The 13,787-nt window shown below is 39.9% G+C and overlaps 1 protein-coding gene across 2 annotated transcripts in view; it reads left to right on the top strand.

The window, feature by feature from the left end:
- Positions 1-13,787, top strand: part of CHRM3 (cholinergic receptor muscarinic 3) — a 469,040-nt gene that overhangs the window by 207,517 nt on the left and 247,736 nt on the right. For both annotated transcript variants that reach the window (XM_058542950.1, XM_058542949.1), the window contains one exon: positions 9,697-9,755. The gene's annotated coding sequence lies outside the window, so the exon portion shown is untranslated. The remainder of the gene's footprint in view (positions 1-9,696; positions 9,756-13,787) is intronic.

Genomic DNA, 13,787 nt, shown 5'->3' with positions numbered 1-13,787 from the left:
AGTGATGTAGAATTCTAATATTAATTTTCATTGCTTTCCTCACACACACACACACAGAAAATGGATGACAATGTGTAGATAAGATGACCACTGTAATGGTCCACTGGAGGTTCCTTTTGTGTCTGGATTGAATAGCTTGTGACAATCTCTTTTATGTCCCCACAATATTATTGTTTCATGACAGTGTCTCTTAAGAATCCTGCTTATCTTGTATCTTATAGAAGCATTTATTAATCTTCTCAGTCTCTGCCAGCAGTTGCTAAGTTCCTTTGCTTTTTGTTGTTTGTTCGTGGAATCAGCTATATTCCTAAGGAGGCTGGCTTAGCTGCAGCATGCTCTGAGAAGTGCCTGCCGTTTAGAATTTACCAGGCCTGACTTCATTATTTGCTCTAGTCTTAACTGTGTGTCTACCTGGGCAGCAACGTGGACTTAGGGGCATATTTGGGGCACACAGTCCTTACTGACAATCCCGTGAAAGAGAGAGACACATGAATAAATAAGCAAGGATAACTTAATCACAGAGCGTATGGAAGCCACAGAAGAGGCTGGTAGCCCAGAGCGAGGGTGTGAGGAGAGAACCTTAGAGAGGTTTCTCTGTGTGAGGAGAGAACCTTAGAGACACACCAGCAGGGTGTCAGGCATGGAGGATCCCGTCTGACTGGAGAGGAGTTCAGGCTTCATATTAGAGGGAATTTGTGTTCAAGTTACTTTTTCATCAGAATGTAATATATGCCCATTAAATAAAAACACTTGGGAAACAAGAATGTTAGGGGAAAAAAATCACACACATTCCCATCATTCAGAAGACAGTCATGTTACCATTTAGATGTAGTATTTCCTGTCGCTGTTTCACAAGGTGTAGTTATTTTCTCATTCCCCTGAGGTAAGTTGATAGTTTAACTTCAGGCTATGGACGGGAAAACCAAGGCACTGAATCAAGTGAGTACCCTAAGTCAAGACTCAGCTATTGTGGAAGACCCAACATGGAAACTTCCTGTGAGTACTGAAATGAAGAGTAGAAAAGGTAACAAGAAAGGAAAAAATGTTCTCCAAACAAGCAAATCTTAGGCATAGACCACAAGCTACCTTCACTATTATTATTTATTTTTAAGAACATATCTGCCTAAGATGTTTTACACTGAGCCAATGTCACTACTAATTTTTCATCTTCTAATCCATTCCAAAGCGTAGTTGATGAGATTGGCTCCTCCATTACTGAGAGATCTTGGACCGCAAATTCACCAGTGGTCCTTTAAGGTGCTTCTCTGATTCCTGATGGAAGCATCTGAAAGAATGTCCTTTATAAGAATCTAAACACCATATATATTTTTTTCCTTTAAAAATGGATCCTTGAACCCCAGTAATAACAGTATTATTTGATCAGACTCTGTAACACTGATTTGACCAAAAATAAGAAATACTCCTTCCTGGCTTTCACATTAGTATTATGACAATTTCAGAGAGAGAGAGAATGAGAGAGAGACACTGAGATTTAAGGACTGTAATTATAACCCACCTGAGTTGAGGCAGCTGAAAGGTTACCTAAAGAAAAGGGTGATTAACATTTCCAGGCATCTCAACTGAGCCATCTCTGGCTGAAGAGTAGCATTTTAAACATATAACATTGTTTATAAAATTACGGAACTTCGAGACTGGACCTTTTCTTTTGTTATAGATTTTTTTTTTTTTTTTGAACTTTTAAAGAATACAGGAAACCATTTGGTGGGTTAGACATTTTTTAAATTACAGTTTTATGGGGAAAATAATAGCAGTGACTTTTAAATCAGAATGTGTTTTTCCATGTAGAGCAATTTACTGAATGGAACATTTATTCATTTCACTCAATACAACACAAGCCTTTAAAAATCCTTTCTCTGAATAGTAGTTGCTGTTGTTTTTTCTAAAATATATTTTTCCAAAGATTATCTCCCTCTTATGCCACATTGGAACATTGGCCAAAGGTTGTTTCCAGTCTGTCCTTGGTACAAGACTCTCTCTGAGGCCTAACAGATAATGAAGAGATACTGCTGAGAACACAGATTTTCTTGCCAAAAATCAGATAGATTTATCAATCCAGCAGTAGATAGATAGACAGACAGAGATAATACCCAAGTATGGTGAGGAAAGTAAGAAACAAAATTGCTGCAACCTTTTTGATAAGTGACTGGCGTTATCTCCTAAAATATAAAATGTGAAGACGCTATGTCCTATAAATTATAGTTTTAGGAATATGTAACTACAAAAATGAAAATACATCAATGCAAGGACTATTATTGCTAAATTGTTTATAATAGAAAAAAAGGAAACAATCCTAATCCCATAAACTGTAAAATGATGGAATATGTTATGGCACATCTATGCTGAGTTAGGTTTACAAACTCTTCCAGAGCCTGAGTTAGATCCATATGGATTGATGAGAAATACGTGCTCTGTTGTTTAGTGGTAAGAGCGTGTACATAGTAATCTGAATGGTAGGGTGATAGTCAAGGAAATGGGTATGTTTGAATGATAAGAGAAAAGAAGTGGAACAAGAGACATCAGACTGTTAACATTCAAGGGGACTGAATTAGGGAGTGAGAATAGGGGAAGACAAAAATCATTCATTTTTTTCCCCTTCATGTAACTAGGTATTGTTTGACTTATTAAATGAGCTTTATTACTTTTTAACTAGAATAAATAAAAAGACAAGCATTTTATTTTCAATTATTATACATGAGTGGTCATTTTTCAAACTCTGCTTTTGAGTTGTTAGGTTTCCTAGAATTCAGGCTGACGGAGATTAAGGCCCGAGAGCAGAAAGTTCATGACAGAACCAGGATGAACAAAACTGCTCCCACCTTAGTATTCTTTCCACTCTGTTTCCCTAGGCTCCCCAGAATCATAAATAAGTTAGTCTCATAGGCTTACCCACAAATGCATATATCAACTCTTGAATAGCTCTCTATCTGATGGGGATAAAATGGTAGAAAATAATAGTTTTTCTGTATAAAAGGAAAAGTGAAAGTGTGTAAACCCATAGCTCCTCTTCCTTCCCACCTCATTTCTACTAGTAATACAGATTAACTACTTTTTGACCACCCTACCTCACCAGATGTAGAAATATCATGATGAATCACATGCAATAAATGCCTCTTTCAACTCTTGAATTCAGATATGGGCCCCACATAATTTCCCTTACTATGAAGAGCCTTCAAATTAACTGTATTATGAAATGAGCTAACATTTCAAGATTTGTTCATTTTTTATCCTTGTAGTGAAAGGTGTTAGCAAATGGGAATATTTTTTTGTTTGTTTTGTTTTTTTTGGTGAGGAAGATCAGCCCTGAAACTAACATCTGCCAATCCTCCTCTTTTTGCTGAGGAAGACTGGCCCTGGGCTAACATCTGTGCCCATCTTCCTCCACTTTATATGGGACACTGCCACAGCATGGCTTGACAAGCGGTGCATTGATGCATGCCTGGGATTCGAACCTGCAAACCCTGGGCTGCCGCAGCGGAGTACACACACTTAACCGCTTGTGCCACCGGGCCGGCCCCAGCAAATGGGAATATTTTATCATCATACATATTCTACTTAAAGTTCAAATTTCATTTCAAATCTACCAGTTATAACCAAAAGATAAAATTTAGAAATGATAGGACTTGGGCTAAGTGATTCTTTAATTCTTTGCAGCTTCAGCATACTATGACTTTATGATTTTAAAGAAAAATAAAAGCCAAAATGATAGGTAAAGCTAGAGGTCATCTCCAGTAGGTTTTTGTTCACTGTAGAACTGAAGATCAAGCTGGGAGGGTATTAGTCTGCTCAGGCTGCTGTAACAGAATACCAAAGACCGAGTGGCTTAAACAGCAGAAACAACTTCTCCCACAGTTTTGGAGGTTGGTGGTCCAAGATCAAGGTGCCAGCAGGGTTGGCTTCTGGGGAGGCCTCTCTGCTCAGCTTGCAGATAGTGCCTTCTCGTTGTGTCCTCACATGGCCGTTTCTCTATGTGTGAGCAGAGAGAGAGAGAGCTTGGATGTCTCTTCCTCTTCTTCTAAGGGCTCCAGTCCCTAATTACTTCCTTAAAGGCCCCATCTCCAAATATAGTCACCTTAGGGGTTATGGATCCAACATATGAATCTAAGGGGGACGCAATTCAGTCCATAACATGGAGAAAAATAAACGTAGGCTACTGTAAGGTACTAAAGTTGTGTATATTTTCTTTTATGCTAAGTTTCTTCTTTCTGTGTTTTCATTGCATCTTTTAGTAAAAGCGATAAATTGAAATGACATTTAACTGCCTACTCCAGCCAGGAGGCATGATCTGCAGAGTCTGATTTTATAAGGTCATGCATTATTTCATTAAATTGTTAAAATGTCTTCATATTTAACATATTCCATGAAATATATATATATCTTTTTAAAAAGTGATATTTAAAACTGTCTTTAAAAATGTTTCTTTTGCTTTTAAAATAGCTTAACATGAAAGAACTGGTTAAACCTCAGTTAGATGCTGGAAATTATCAATTTCTATTATTTAACTGGCACTGTAGAAATACTAGTTGTTGTTAAATACTTTTTTTTTCTGATTTATAAAAAAATTAAAATATAGAAGAACACTAAAATCATATCTAATAACAGAAAGAGCCAACCAACAAGCATTAATATTAATGGTAAAGTTCCTTTCAGTCACTTTTCTATGTACATAGAGCGAAATGTGAAATTACAAAGTTGGAATAAAACTCTTCACACTGTTTTGTACATTTGGTTAAATTTAGCGTCCAACTTTTATCTCAACAGTATGAGATTAGGTCTGCTGAAATGGAGTTGACAAGCTGTCATTTCCCATGGACAGGGGTAAAGTTTTCTTCTCCCATTACTGCTCTCTGCCAAAATTGAAATGGAGAGAAATACTTTTCTTTTCACGTAGTCTGTTGACACTGCCTCGAATTTCTAGAACTCTTGGTGTAATGAGACTTTATAAGAATCTGAGTACCCACTTTTTCAGGCCTCAGGCTTGAGGACCTGTAAGAATGGGAAACTATCAGCTGCAAGACTCAGCCCTGCCCAGTCTCTGTGCAGCAAATAAGGAGATTCATATCCTCCAATTGGTGGCTTCTGGGAATTGTGTAACCTCCAAGAGATCTGGGGTAGGCCTTGGGGAGTCAGTGTTTGTAGTTCATCTTCCTCAAATCCTGGTTTGCTTTCCTAATTCTTATTTAAAATAGATGCCCCACCCAACCCCCACCCCAGCACACCTCCTCTGAAGGTGAAGGGCTGAATGATCTGCCTCACCATTTCCAGTCCACTCACACCGGAATACTAAACCTTGCCTGTATTCCCAGCCTGGCTGAGGTCTTGTCAACTTAGATGAACCACCGAGTCTGCTACCATCCTGATGACGAGTAAGGAACCTGCCTGGAAGACTTCTGAGGCTGTGTTCCCTATCAGCCAGCCTAGCCCACTGGACATTATCCTGGGTTTGCAATGTCTCCTTAGACGCTGTAGTCAGGGGTGGTGGCAACACTCTTTGACAGCAGACCCCCAAAGTGGGTGATTTTCTTTAGATCCAGAATGCCATTCCCATTTACTGTCTCTTCCTTGCCAGAGTGTGGTGCTCTCAGGAATACCCAGGGAGAGCTTGTCTATCTTAGAGCACTTGGTGTCCACTAAGAACTCTTGTTGTGCTGCTCGGACCAAGGCCTATTTAAGAAGAAGACAGCTAAAACAGCTTCTCAAAAACGTTGTAGAGTTTGTTGGACCAGTTGAACCTCGACCCATTCAAACCAGGAATTGTGTTAATCCTGTAACTTGGATGAAGTAAAATAAGAAGGAATGGGCAAAGAAGAAGAATGGTAAATGGAAAAAGATGAAGCAGCTCCAAACTTTGTCTCAATAATTCCTGTAAAGCTGTGGTTCTCCTGCAGAGACAGAAGGCATCCGTTTCCTCATCTGTAAAATGCAGATAACAATAGATAGAGCTGTGATGATTAAATGATTGGGTGTATGTAAAGGGCTTGAGATAGCGTCGGGAATATGGCTAGCATTTAGGAAATGTTTGTTGTTGCTGTTGTGGTTACTACCACTATTATGTGGGATTTGAAATGAACAGGATCCAAGCTTGTATATCAACTTCATCGATTACTTACCAGGCAACTTTAAGGCAGTTATTTGATCCCTGAGCCTTATTTCCAAATTGGGGATAATAACAAATAAATGAATGATTTCATTCATAAGAACTATTTTGTGTCGTAATTAGTTCTCTCCCTCCCTCTCTAGATGGGATGGCTAAAAATGAGAAGATGGGCTCTGATGGGAATAGGTCAGAGTACAACGTGACATGCTGAATGAGCACAGATATTTAGTGAATGCTGTTTTTGAATGTGAAATTAACGCAAACCAGACAGCATAATATATACATTTTTGGAACTATATTTATCCTATTCCCATAAAACAGGCTGTCAGGCTCAACTTTGTCAAAGTACTTGTTATTTTGGTCTTCAATAAGACGAGTTAAAAAACTAAAGATATATTGTAAAGTTAAAAGGGAGAATATTCTAGGTCCTCCCTAAGAGTCTGGGATCTAATTTCAGCTGAATACAAAAAGTTAAATTAGTTAATTAAGCTTATTTATTTCAGGACTGTGAACAGGTATAATGCTGTCCAAATCAGATGGCGGCAGAGTCATTTATTACCCACTTAGATTGCAAAACATTTGCTCCAGTGGTTTGCTTCTTCCTAGAAATGAGAGCAATATGCGTGCTCAAATAATTAGTAAATAGGCAAATACGATTTTTAGGAAAAGTTTTAAGGAAATGGGACCGTTTAGATTATCATACTAAAAGCCCAAAACTGCTACCTCATTGAGTGCTTTTCTCAAAGTCCATATTCCATAAACACCCAATTATGTGACAGAAAGAAACTACTACTTGAAAGACTTTAACAAAAGAGCCTACACTTATCTATATACATCCTAAATCAAAGTAATGTTTTGTTGGCCTATTAAAAGAAGCCTCTCATCTGGCCTTCCATAATTATTATGCTGTCTCTGGCATTGTTTTCCTCTTTATTTGGCTAACTGCATAATTATGACAACAGTTTCTGGAATCACCAATCATATTTTGAATATGTAACCTTTTGAACCACGTTTCCTGGGATTTGGAGGAGCCTGTCATCTCTACTCACAGATTTGAAGCTCACTCCTAAATGAATGTCATGTGCAATTAATTTGTAATAGAATGAATTCAAAGCTAGGATAAAAGCCAATTTCCTTGCTGGTTTTCAAAATGAATACTTTGCTGCATCTAATACTAGAGAAACTTCGAGAAACTTCAGGGTGTTCGATCTCAGTTATTATTCTCCAATTCATTTAGTGAACAAGTTATTTTTAGACAGACACTGTAATGACTGAATAGTGTGGATTTCTATTTTATCATTAATGGTGCAACTTAATTTTATATTATTGAGAGATGCATTTACGTACTTAAAATGATCTGAATCTCCATATGTAGGCGTGTTGGGACTCCTAATTGTAAATTAGGCAAATGTGTTCTGGATAATTGTTAATTTTAGCCATAAAATCCATATAACAAATACTTGTTGAGCAACCACTATGTGCAAGACGCTTAGTAGGATATGGTGAGAGAACTGACAGGTGCCTCAGGGAATTCACTGAGGACTCACCCTTTGGTTCATTAGATTCTGTAGGAATCTATGGTGAAAGAGGAATTCTAGGCTCACTGGCATGCCCTATATGGCAGAAATGTCTATTTGTTAGAGACGAGAGACTGAAATGCCTGTGTCCTCCCACTGAAATATTGTTTGATGATTTGCCCATCACTTCCTCTACAAGGAATGGGAGTGTTAATACCGTTGAATTTTCCCTTGAAGCTCCAATTGTACAGATATTATTTCCTGAGGAGATGCCAATAACTAAAAGAGGCAAGGCAATTAGTGAAAGGAGTCAGTCAGTCTGGATTCAAGTGACATCTGCTCACTGACACCCTCGGCCTCAGTTTCCCCGCACATAAGGTGAATGGGTCTCATGAAATGATCAGCTCTAGCCATTTCCTTCCTTAGGACACACTCCTCAGACTGAGCTCCTAGGAGAGGAGCAGTCTACGAGGCCTGGCATGGGTCAGATGTCCTTCTTTTGATGAAAATAGGAGAGAGTCCTTTGATTGACAGTTCCAGCACTGCAAGCTGTAGCAGCAGGAGAGCCCCTGAAGAAAGGAGGAAGGAATATTGAGACGAAAGGGGCTGATGTTCTCTAGCATAGTGCTTCTCAAACTGATGAAGGACCGGTGACTTTTCTTTCTTTTCTTTTTTCCCAGTCCTTTGCAAATTGATACTTTAAAAAAATGCAAATACAAATCTATTTTTTAATTATTAATTAAATGTTTCTCTCCATCTCTGCACTTATCTTGTCACAGACTGTACTCTTGGAGGCTGCACTAAGCTCCTCTCATCCTTGCTGAGGAAATCCCTCCACGTGCGCTCCTCGAATCCCTCTGCTTCTCACTTCACAGCCTCTTCTTGTCCTCTTGTCATCTGACTTCACCTTCACCACTCTAGAAACTGCAAGGTCCTCCTTTTAAAAATCCAATAATGTCTTATCAGGTCTCATCCTCAAGTGCTCCTGTAGCGTTTACTGTTTCCTCCTGACCCTCTGTCCTCAACGACGTCCTTCACAAGAACACACTCACCCCGTTCTCCTCTCGTGGAACTTGGTGCCTCCTTTTCTTTCTCTAGGTCAGCCTTCTAAAAGAGATGCTTTCCGAAGGTTCTGACCTAAATCTCAGGCTCTGTACACTTCAAAAATGTGAATGTCAGTGTTCGAAGTGGGGTAGGGGATTTTCTTTAAGATTTGATTCTACCCCTGTATAAGAATTGGACTAATCATAAGATAACAGTATGTATTTCCAGTAGCGTCTGGGAGGAGGTAGCGCTCTGGAACTTCTAAGGGATTCTTCCCATGACTTCTCTTTCAGAGCAGACGGTACTAACCCATTTGCTTAAAAAGGAAGGCACCATCACTAACAGGTGAAATTAAGGAGTGAGCAGCTTCTTTTGTTTTCTCATCTTCTCGCTTTATGTCGCTTCATTGTGACTGGAGCTCTGGCAGGTATGAGGAGTGGAACTATAGAAAAAGCCATTCAGGGGCCGGCCTGTGCTTAGCGGTTAAGTGTGCGCGCTCTGCTACTGGAGGCCCGGGTTCGGATCCCAGGCGCGCACCGTCACGCCGCTTCTCCGGCCATGCTGAGGCCACATTCCACATACAGCAACTAGAAGGATGTGCAACTATGGTATACAACTATCTACTGGGGCTTTGGGGAGAAAAAGGGAAAAAAAGGAGGAGGATTGGCAATAGATGTTAGCTCAGGGCTGGTCTTCCTCAGCAAAAGAGGAGGATTGGCATGGATGCTAGCTCAGGGCTGATCTTCCTCACAAAAAAAAAAAAAAACAGAAAAAGAAAAAGCCATTCATCAGAAGTCGATAGACATGTTTCTTTTGCCAGTGACAGGTACCTTAACTCTCTGAGCACCTGTGTCCTCATCGGTTACGTGAGCTGGTTAGGCACCGTGATCTATGAGATCACTTTCAATAGAAAATTCTGTAATTTTCTTACATTTCCTCAAATCATTTTTGTAATCTATTGACTTTCCCTTTTCCAAGGTTCTTGCTGTATGCTAACCTCATTTTCTTATTCTCTTCTAGCACCTGTGTTCTGATTAGAAGCCAAAGGACGTTCAGAACTTCCACTAAGGTACTGTAAGGTAAGATCTTTTTTTGAGTTAAAGTCTTTGCTTTAAAAATGGGTTTATGGCTTTATCTGTGAGAACAAATTAATGAGGAATAGGAATTTCTAAGTTGGTGTTTTTCAATACAATTTATACTTGCTACTATGTGCATCTTAATATAAGTATATAGTCATGCTCAATTTTTTTGTCTTAAAGATTTTTTTTTGCTTATTTACTCATCAGATTCAAAATTACAATGAAGGAATATTTGTTGAAATAGGAAATAAGTTGATTTTATTTCAAATACTCATTTGTATCTTAACTGTAGCAAGATGGTTTTTTCAAAAATGCAAAATGTTTGAATTTTTAGCATATAGCTTGTGTAATTCATAGAAGCTTAAATATTATCCCTTGATTTATATTGCCTTATTCAGAATGCTGTACAAAATCTGATTGTGAATAAAGAAAGAGCAACCTGTGAAAAAGCTCAATCCTTTTTTAAATGTCATTGTTAGCACTGTCTGCCGAATAGAGAAAGTATTAACAGCCTACCCAATACCCATTTGCCCCTTCTATCTGCCTAACAAAAAATTCTGATGTTTTGAAGGACAGTAAAGTATCTAGTTTAAAAATCTTCGCCGTCTCAGGCTCCTTTATGTAGGCCACCCACGTGACTCACTTCTGGCTAATGAGCCCTGGGTGATGGGCCCTGGGAGCGCTTCCCTTCCTGAATTAATTCTCTTCCTGAATCGAAAGAGCAAACTTCAAGAGAATATTTGTGGAATGTTTTCCTTTGTTATTACCCCGTCTTCCTACCTGGAAAGCTGTTCTAAAATTTGTAGCTGCAAGAGTCTAATTTATGGAAGTGACTGAATGATGACACAGGGAGGTCAATGCTGTTGAAAGAAGGATTTATTACTTACATTTCCTGAGAGAAGGGGGCACTCCAAGCCACCCAGGGCCACTTGGGGAAGTACCACGTTTGGTCAGGTGGCAGAACACAGGAAGGAAGAGAAAGCCTAGGTCAGAGTCTTTGTTGGGAGTTCCCGTAGGAAAGGCAAGGCAAGTCAGGGTAAATGGCTTAGGACTGGCCAGCTAGAATAATGTCAGTGGGCTCTGGGCTATAGGAGTGATCTCTAGTTGCCTGGTACCTGGCTCTGGGCTGATCTGGGGGTTAGGGGATTTTCTTTACGATTTGATTCTACACCTGTATGAGAATTGGACTCATCATAAGATTATTGTGGCTTGGTGTGTGAGAGTTAGGAAAGAAGGTGGTTGGGACTACAGACTCAGGATTGTTTGGTTCACATATGAAAGTTGTGCTCTAGGCCAAGCCCTCTGCTGTCTCTAAGGATTGGCTAGCCCTAGGAGGGGCAGTCTCTCCCTGGCCAGTAAGCTTTTAAGATATCAAAGCATCATAAAAAACAGAAAATAAAAAACATGATTAATACAAAGTACAGCCCTCATCTTATAATCACAAGGACATAAGCCACAAGCAAGGCTGTTGGAGCAGAAAGGTAAAACAAGCTTGCAGATGCAGCTAATTCTCTAGCATTCATAGCCGGGCATTGTGCTAGACACGCTTCTGTACCTTATTTAATCTTCAGAGTAGTGCCATCAGGGTAAGTATTATTATCCCCATTTTACAGATGAGGAAACTGATGCTTTGAGATGTTAAGAACTTTGTCCTATGATAGTAAGTGTCAAAGTCGAAGTTTGAGCTTGGACCTGTCAGGCACCCTTCTCTGTACTCTGCTGCCTCGGTGCTGGTCCTGAGTATCATGCCAGAAGCCTGTGCTGTTGCGGATTACGCTGATAGCTAGTCAGAGGCATCATCAGTTCACCAACCCTTTGAATGCCCTTCATTAACACAGAATTTCTATTAGATTGTCTGTTTATAAAACTAAGTAAAATGAGGCTATTCCATATTTTTTTTAAAAAAGGAAAGAGAAAACTCTGGTTTGGGGAATCAGGATGAATTGGAATTGCCTATGAAATCAGGTGAAGGAAATATTAATTCCAAGTTTCTTTTATTGCTTTTTGTTCTTTTGAAATAAAAGTTTAGAACTAATGGTCTAAGTACGTCCACCAAAACTCAGCTTTTAAACTACAGTCCTAATTTTAAATCTTCTCCTTCTAACAATCTCCATTCCTTCACTCAGACTTACTAGGTTCAGAAAAAAAAAATGCAGGTTAAGGGTAAATTATGTAATGAAATTTGTTTCCAAAGAAAGTCATGCAAGGTATTGAATGTGGTACTGAGCTGCGGCTGGGGAGGAGGTGCCGTGTAATGGGCAAGTCTCCAGGCTGGAAAATACAAGACGGAAATGCAGGTGACAGCCAGCTCTTTTGGGGCTTAAAAAAGCTATTTCACCTCTCTGGACCTTTGATCTTTATTTGTAAATTAAAGGTGTAAGAAATTCTGATATTCTTTTAGTAGAAAATAATAGGTTACCTCATCGGATCTCTTTAGCTAATGCAGAGAAATGCTGTGTCTACTGAAGCCAAACTTTTTCTTTTTGGCCATTGAACCTAAGAGTTATAAATTATTTTCATTTTCCTTTCCTTTCTTTCAAGTACATCCTGAATCTCTTAATCTCTTTCTGTCTCTTCCATTACAACCCTACTCCAAGTCATCATTCTGTCAACTGTATAAGCTTCCTGCTGGTCTCCTGGCTTCGTTCTTGCCATTCCAAAATCCGTTCTGTGTTCAACAACCTGTGATGGGGAACCTGGACCAGATCTTGTTACTCTCCTGTTTGAGACCTGCTCGAACCTTTCAATTCCCTCCTATACATTTTGAGTAAAACCCAAGTATACTACCGTAATTACACATCCTGCACAGTCGGGTTTCTACTTGTACCTTTTCTCCCTTGCTTCCTCCACTCTGGTGTCCTTGTCTTTTTTTCTAGTCCTTGAATGTTTCTTTGTGTTCTCTTCCCCCAGGGCCCTGGCTTGCAGTGCTCTGTGCCTGGCCCTTCCCAATCAGGTCTCAGCTGCCATGGCCTCCCCTAACCACTCTCTCAAAATGAGCCCTATCCCCAGGCACCCAAATTTAATTCCTTTTAAAAACTACAAGTGCTATCTTTTTAAGGTGTATTAAAATGCCCCCATATGGAGAAAATGCTTACATATATAGCTGAAGGGATTTAGGCAAGACATGAAGAGTTCAACACATTTGTTTATAGTTTCTTCTTTGGGGGGCGGGGGGAGGAAGATTAGCCCTGAGCTAACATCTGTTGCCAATCCTCTTCTTTTTTGCTGAAGAAGATTGGCCCTGGGCTAACATCTGTGCCCGTCTTCCTCTATTTTTGGTATGTGGGATGCCTGCCACAGCATGGCTTGATAGTGGTGCGTAGGTCTGCACCAGGGATCTGAACCTGTGATCCACGGGCCACCAGAGCAGTGTGCGCAAACTTCACCACTACACCGTCGGGCCGGCCCCATTTATAGTTTCTTGTTTATCTCTTGCTGTAGTATGATCTAAGCTCCGTGAGGACAGGGCGTTGTCTGTCTTCTTTACTGCCGAGACCATGATGCCTCTTCCCCTGCAAGAAGCTTAGTAAATATTTATTGAATGAATGCATGTAGAGGCAGAAAATGCCTTAGGTCAAATATCCAAAAGAAATTAAGCAGTGCTTATCAATGTCCCTGACATATCTATTGCTTAGGTGTGTCTATTTCTTAGAGGAAAAAATGAAAAGACAAATCTGAGAAGAGAGACAAACACCAATGCACACAGAAAATACCAGTAAATCCTTGGAAGGGACCTCATCAGGTGTTTTGTTGTTTGTTTCTTTTGTGTGTGTGTGTGTGAGGAAGATCAGCCCTGAGCTAACATCTGTGCCAATCCTCTTTTTGCTGAGGAAGACTGGCCCTGAACTAACATCTATTGCCAATCCTCCTCTTTTTTTTCCCCCTTTTCTCCCCAAAGCCACAGTAGATAGTTGTACGTCATAGTTGCATAGCCTTCTAGTTGCTGTATATGGGACGCGGCCTCAGCATGGCCGGACAAGCGGTGCGTCGGTGCGCGCCCGGGATATGAACCCGGGCGGCCAGTAGCGGAGC

This window comes from Diceros bicornis, chromosome 6 (genome assembly GCF_020826845.1).
Source record: "Diceros bicornis minor isolate mBicDic1 chromosome 6, mDicBic1.mat.cur, whole genome shotgun sequence".
Classification (NCBI taxonomy): Eukaryota; Metazoa; Chordata; class Mammalia; order Perissodactyla; family Rhinocerotidae; genus Diceros; species Diceros bicornis.
The sequence above is the reverse complement of the archived record's forward strand: the minus strand, read 5'-3'. Positions and strand labels throughout refer to the sequence as shown.